The sequence below is a fragment of the Megascapheus bottae genome, chromosome 8 (assembly GCF_031878675.1).
Source record: "Megascapheus bottae isolate mThoBot1 chromosome 8, mThoBot2.hap1, whole genome shotgun sequence".
Lineage (NCBI taxonomy): Eukaryota > Metazoa > Chordata > Mammalia > Rodentia > Geomyidae > Megascapheus > Megascapheus bottae.
Genome location: NC_143516.1, coordinates 47478355 through 47486075, shown reverse-complemented (window position 1 = coordinate 47486075; position 7721 = coordinate 47478355).

The following is a 7721-nucleotide window of genomic DNA, read 5'->3' as shown; positions in this document are numbered from 1 at the left end:
CTTTTCTGCCATTTTAATCTCTTCTTTTGATAAGTCTCTCTTTAGTTACCTTGCCCATTTAGTGAATGGTTTGTTGGGTATGGGGGGGGATTAGTTTCTTGAGTTCCCTGTAGATACTGGATATTAAGCATTTGTCATATGTATCTTTTCCCAGTTGGTTGGCTGTCTCTCTACTTTTGTGACTATGCTTTTATCTGTGCAGAAACCTTTTATTTTTAGGTAGTTCCATTTATCGAGTTTCTCTCCAATCTGTTGTGACCCTGGGATTCTGTTCAGGAATCTTTTGCCTGTGCCTATGAGTTCCAGTGTCTCTCCTACTCTATCATGTAGCAGTTTCATGGTTTCCGGTCTGACATTGTGGTCTTTGATCCACTTTGAGTTAATGCTTGTGCATGGCGAAAGGCTAGGGTCATTTTTAGTTTTCTGCATGTGTTTGGCTCACCTTTTAATGGGATGGTTTTTTTCTTTGAGGATTTGTTTTTGAGAGATTCAATTTTTTGAGCTGTAGATATATTTTAGATATCAGGCCCTTGTCTGTTTTATGGCTAGTGAAGATCTTCTCCTACTCGGTGGGCTTTCTATTTAACTTGCTAGCTTATGTCTTTTGCCATATAGAAGCTCTGCAGTTTAATGCAGTTCCATTGTCCAACTTTCTTTAATTTGAGTTTCTGGAGATTTATTAAGTGAGTTTTAAACTGTGCCAATGAGTCCTAGTTTATCTCCTATTTTTTTCCTGTAAAGAGAATTTATTGAATGTTTCTGACATTGTTTTATTTTAGATTGTTGCAGCCAATGAAATTTTGTTGGTCGTTATAAGTGTACATATTTAAAATGCATAATATAAGTCTGTGTGCTGGCTCACGCATGTAATCCTAGCAACTTAGGAGGCTGAGATCTAAGAATCGTGGTTCAAATCCAGCCTGGGCACTGATAAACCACAAATCTGAGAGACTCTTTTTTTGATATCTTTTATTGTAATTAATAAAAGGGTTACATGATATTTGCCAGATAGAAGGTGCATTAATTCACATACATTGATACCCTTTCACATGTCGTGGTCCCCATTACCCTCCCCCCGAGAGACTCTTATTTCTAATTAATCACTAGAAAATGGGAGTGAGGTTGTGGCTGAAAGGTAGGGTAGTAGCCTGGAGCTGAAGAGCTCAGGGACAGGACCCAGGCCCAGAGTTCAAGCTCCATAACCTCCCCACTCAAAAAAGAACAGCATAATGTAAAAGAGTTCATCTTTGTTTATATGTCCTGTGGAAATAGATCCAAGGTTTTCTCTCCAAGAATCAGCATTTCCATATTTTCAGAGAGGTGTATGCATTAGAGAGGATATACCTTGTAAAATAATCTTGTATATAGCTATGCATATATACATATATATGTATACATAGATAGATATATAAGATATAAAATATATATCTGTACACAGATACACATATCTATATACAGATATACACAAACTATATCTCTATCTATATCCATCTATATATGCATATGTATGTATACATATATCTATGGATATACCAGACAAGATTACCCTATAAGGTCTACCTCATATAATGTATATCTTGTCAGTCTATTAAGAGACACATAATTGTTTTAGTAAATTCATGTTACTATAAATAAATACTACAATGAATAATACCATGGATCTAATAGACAAAGGGAATTTATTTCTCACAGATCTGGGAAGGTAGAAAATTCAAGAACAACATTTTTGTAGATCTGGTATATGATAAGGACCAATTTCATAGTTCATAGATGGTATCCCCCAGCTATGTCCTCCAGTTGTAGATAATATGAAGGTGTCTCTCTTGAGTATATTTTTAAGAACCTATTTGTGAGGTCCGTATCTTCATGACATAATTATTTCCCAAAGGCCCTAGCTCCTAATCCTATCCTCTTTCAGGTTAGGATTTTTAACATATGAATGGTAGACTTTGACCCACGTGTTCCCATATTCCTAGTTGGAGTCAGTTCTCAGTTCAGTTTTCAGAAATAAGAATGGAAATGCAGGGTTACTTGAATAGAGATTTAGAAAGCTATTCTAAAACTTCAATGAAAATACTGTAAAATCAACCTAACAGATTATTTTATCTTAATAGAACCCTTTATTGTCAAATTGCCACGGGATTGAGAGTAAAATTACTTAAAGAAGGCAATTACAGGAGGAAGTGTAATTTGGAACTGTCGAGGTAAAGCACCATACAGTCAACCTGTTCTAACAAAAGACTAGTGTACAGGATTCTTTTTTTCCATATTTTTATTGTAATTAATGGAAGGGTTACATTATATTCACCAGATAGAGGGTGCATTACTTCACAAACATTGATACCCTTTCTCATGTCTTTGTCCCCATTTCCCTTCCCCCACCCCCACCCCTCATCTTGTTTTCCCCCATTCCCTATCCAATTTCAAATAACCAAATATGCATATATCCAATATATCAGATAACAAGGTGAAATACTGTAACAATATGAGATAACCAAGGGACAGCAAAAGAGATGAGAGATAACATAATACATTAAAGACAATAATCACTCATTATATGGCTTTTGTTTCTATATCCTGAAGGTGAGTTAGTGACAAAATATATGTAAAATACCTTGCTATAACATAGGAATGCTTTCTGTGTGATAACTGCTTGTATTGTTTCTTTTCATGGCCAACAAGCAGTGAAATTGCAGTGAGTCGCTTATTCTTTATATCATCCAATAATTTATGCTGGATCTAATAATGAGAGTTTATAATTATTCTTACTACAAAAATTATCTACTATGGGGCCGGGAGTTTGGCCTAGTGGTTAAAGTGCTTGCCTAGCATGCATGAAGACCCGGGTTCGATTCCTCGGTACCACATATGTAGAAAAAAGCTGAAAGTGGTGCTGAGGCTCAAGTGGTAGAGCTCTAGCCTTGAGAAAGTCCAAGGACAGTGCTCAGGCCCTGAGCTCAAGCCCAGGACTGGCAAAAAAATTATCTACTAGAAGAAGAGGAAGAAAACAACTAGAGTAGACAAGCCCAAATCTTTTATGTAGCCAGATATTTAGTCTGATGTTTACTTTCATGGGAAGTAAGTTTTACTGAGTATATTATATCACAGCTTTTAGGCTTCTAGTGGAATGAACAAAAACCTGAGATTTACCAATTTATTAGATTAAAAGCAATTTTCAATTAATGATTCATATGCTTATTACAATACCCACAACATAGCAAGTAGTTAACAAATATTTGTTGAATTAAATAAAAATTCACACTTTTATTAATAGACCTAAGTAGTTAAAAATTACTATTAGGCTAGAAACTTCTAGTGTAAACCTAGAATCAAAATCTATTATTTCAGAAGGCTTTTCTAACCTCTAACTAGAATTTTGGGGGTCAAATAATCAAAGAACTCAGAGATTTCATTGCGGTTACAGGTGCCAAGTCACCAAGTCTAGAATTGTTAGCTCTTTATGGTGGTCATCTTTGTTAACTGATTTAAAAAAACTCCAATAAATATAACTTGCCAATTATTTTCATAGATTACCTCCTTCATACTCTACCAATTTGAAAATTGAAGTGTTTTGTGGAGGTTTATATGCTCTATTAGCTATCCACATCATCAGCATTGAATATCTTTGTTTAAACATTTTGATCATTGTATACAAATATATTTGTTTTACAAATGGAAAAAGAAAGAAAAGAACAATTTTATATATCATGTGTACCATAGTAAAAATATCTCCTATTAGTTGTTTTAGGACTTGCTGACAGCTTAGAACTTGCTGTCACTTCAGATTTGGATGTGAGAATGTGCAGGTATCCTTCAGTGTCATTTCTCTTGTCTCTAGATGTTGAAGCATTAGTTAAAATGACTACTGTATGTAGGTTTGTTCAATGAGATCAGTACTATTAATGTGTATTAAATTACTTGCAGATCTTTTTCTCCATTGGGTGGTTATATTTAGGCTATAGACAAAAGTCAGTCCTATAGTTTATAATTTTCTCCTTTTAATCTTAATGTCAAGCAGGCCCGCTAAATGAAAGAAGAGAAAGACAGTGCAGAGAATCACGTAAAAATTATAGTCTAGGCCTCCCAGAGCCCCTTTCCCATCCTTCCAAATTTGGCTGCATTCTGATTGACAAGCTTGTCTGTCATGTAGAAGGTCTCTGAACTGTTGCCATCCAAAGGTGGTGGCTGTAACAGGACTATGCCTGTTGGGTGTGGGGTGGAGCTGGCCATTCAAAGTATTCATGACTGAGAAGTTGTGGCCCTTGTACCACAGAGCTACTTGGATTGGCAGGTATCTGCAATATGGAGTTTTGGTATTTCTTACAGACACTGATCTCCATAAGAGGCTCATGAGATTTTGGTTAAGTGCCTCCCTGAATGAAAGGCACATCAAAGGGCATTTGTGTTTGGTCTTTTCTATCATTTTCTTGCTCTTACATATACAAATGTATACTTTCCTAGTCCTTGGAAGAAATAAGTAAAAATCTACATGAAGTATTTACAATGTAAATGATACAAGTTATTAACACAGAATATTATTCAAGAATTCAAGTCACAGACAATTGATCAAATGTTTTCACTATTTAAAATTATAATTTTCATGTACATGCTGTGAAAATATATTATGAATATGGCATGATAACATTTATTAGTCAGAATGGTATTTATATCTCAAAATAACATGTATCTACCCAAAGAATGAGTTACAGGGGAGCTTGAACATCAACTACACTATGGAGTCAACTAAACTGATCTTGACTTTAGGTGAATTAGCAAACCTGTGGATAGTTCAAGTAACCCCCCTCTCAGGGGTTAGGTGGGAATTGCAGGAGACTTGTCAAGATTTGCATAATTGTTTCGCCATGTGAGAAAGTCTCAAGGTTATCCCATAGGGTTCACATGATATATTGAGTTTATTTCACAGTATAAAACTTTTTATTTTATTTTATTTTTATTTTTTGCCAGTCCTGAGGCTTGAGCTCAGGACCTGGGCACTGTCCTTGGGCTCTACCACTGAGCCATACTACCATTTCTGGCTTTTTCTGTGTATGTGGTACTGAGGAATTGAACCCAGGGCTTTGTACATGCTAGGTAAGCACTATACCACTAGGCTTCATTCCTGGCCTAAAATCTTTTGCTTAGGAAGAAGCAGAAATAGCATTAGATATCACAGAATTAATCATCCACAGTAGTTTGTTTTGTTAAAGACAGTTTATTGCTCAAACCATGAGAACTGCAATGAAACAAATAAAGAATACTGAACACTGTTATTAATCCCTCTGACTTAGGAATCACACAATGAAACTTTAAGAATGTGTGGATTCTAATTTCTGCTCCAGCTGCTACCTGAATGCTTTGACATGAGGAATGTTACAATCTCCTCATCTAATTTCTCACATATAATAGCAAAGCAAATAAAAACAATTACATTGATAGTATATCATCTTATAGAATTACCTACGCAACATTAAAGGCATCATAAACATTTGATCCATAAAAAAACCAATAAGTGTCATTTATGTTGTGTTGTACATTCTGACAAAGGGCAACTATACACCAAAATCAGGGAGAAAATGCCATGCATTAGGTGTATTCCTAGTTTGCACAGTGAGACTTCTTAATAAGGACAGATATTAGCAGGCTTTAGGTGGTTTGTGAACCTGTAATTCACTCTTGTAATTAGATGAGACTTTGTCAGATTCAACCTTGGACAATTTCATAATTGAGAGGCATTTGCTTACAACTGAGCATTGAATTAGATATACGTGGGCTTAATGGGCTATTTTAAAGATTGCCCATGGCTTATGCAAAATAAGGACAATCCATAGAACTTTTGAAAGGCTTCCTGCCACAAATTGCTCTTACAATTTTCATTTCGTATTTTAACTACAAAGTTAAGGCATCTTTAGTTATTTTTATTTTAATTTGCTCCTGCTGTTTTTCTTCTCTTAGGAAGTGGCTACTATTCTTTTTCCTTTCTTTTGGCCATTGTAATCCTTCTTACATGAATAAAAACAAAATGGTTCATTTTTTTTAAGTCTTTTAAAATCCTTCCTTGTAGTTGCAAGGAAAATGCCTCACTATTGTCAAATTGAAAAAAAAAAAGTATAATGTAGTGCAGTTACAAGTGAGTTTTATCAATGAATGTTTTACTTGCTTTTCTCACTTCCCAGAAACTCTTTCTCTTGCATTAAAAAAAACCTGTGGCTGAAAATTTTAATTCTGGAAACAAAGTGCATGCAAAAAGGCAGGTGATTGATCAAGGCAAAAATTAACATTGGGTACCAATGGCACAACTCTTACTTTTTTGACCCATAGGAACTCTGATACAAATTAATTGTTTCTGTGAGTCTTAGACCTTCATCAATCAGATGTAAATTGCACCATGCATGATTGGCTGCCTTTCAATTCTCAAGTTCCCCAAGGAGAACTGTTGGAGGCCAACTGTTAGAGACACAGCAAAGCAGCAGTCTGTCCTTGGTTGCTCTGAGACCACAAAGGGAGAGATGGTTCAGAGTTTCATCACAATAGTGTGCTTGAGTGTGCTGCCAGCACCTTTTCAGAATTTCTCTGTAGGGCACAAGAGACATTTTTCAAACCAGGTACAATGTTAGTGAAATCTTGTCTGATCAAGGTTTGATTTTTAAACATGGTTTCAAAACAATCTAACGTTACCGGCACAGAGCAGCTGGCACACATCAGGTACCAACCTAAAATGAATCTCATGATTGGTTAGGGAAAAAAAGAAAAATTGATGCTCTGAAAATAGATTTCCTGAGATACTATATGCCACATTCAGAGGCAACATAAGAATAGCAGCCACTGTAATTAAGGGAATGTAAAGGACCCCAGTCTCGAAATCTGGTGACCATATTTGTAGCTGAATACTGAACTTAACCCCAAGAAATATGAGATCTGCTTTTTTATCTCAGCAATTTACCATTTCAAAAAACTTGGATTAAGAAAATTATTAGAAACTAAGCCTTGCTTTACTTCATATGTAAAGGAAGAAAGCTTTGAAAATCAGGTGGGTACCTTGTCAAAGAAATTTCATAACTAAAAGTTAAATGTACATTGAGATTTAGGAAACTGGAATGACTGAAATGATATAGAGGGCTTTTTCACCCCCCCTTAAAACCCAAAGCATTTTTTTTCCTATAAACCTGCCTTTGTGAGGGTTTTTATAAAAAAAATCTGATAATTACTATTTAAAAAATAATATTTTTAGCTGGGTGCGGTGGCTCACACATATAATACTAGCTACTCAGGAGGCTGAGATCTGAGGATCGAGGTTCAAAGACAGCCTGGACATTAAAGAACATGAGATTCTTATCTCCAATTAATCACTAGAAAATGGGAAGCGGGGCTGTGGCTCAAGAGGTAGGGCGGTAGCCTTGAGCTGAAGAGTTCAGGTAAAATGCCCAGGCCTAGAGTTCCAGCCCCATGATCTCCACCAAGCCCAACAAAATAGTATTCTTGGCACAGAGTTTGTCCTAGTAGTAGAGTGCTTGCCTAGCATGCATGAAGTCTAGGGTCCGATACCTCGGTACCACATACATAGAAAACCTGGAAATAGTGCTGTGGCTCAAGTGGTAGAGACTAGACTTGAGGACAGACCAAGGGCAGTTCTCAGCCCCTGAGTTCAGTCTCCAGGACAGGACAAAAAAATAGCATGCTGAGGGCCAAACTCAGATTGACTTGGCTCAAATTTTGACTAATTT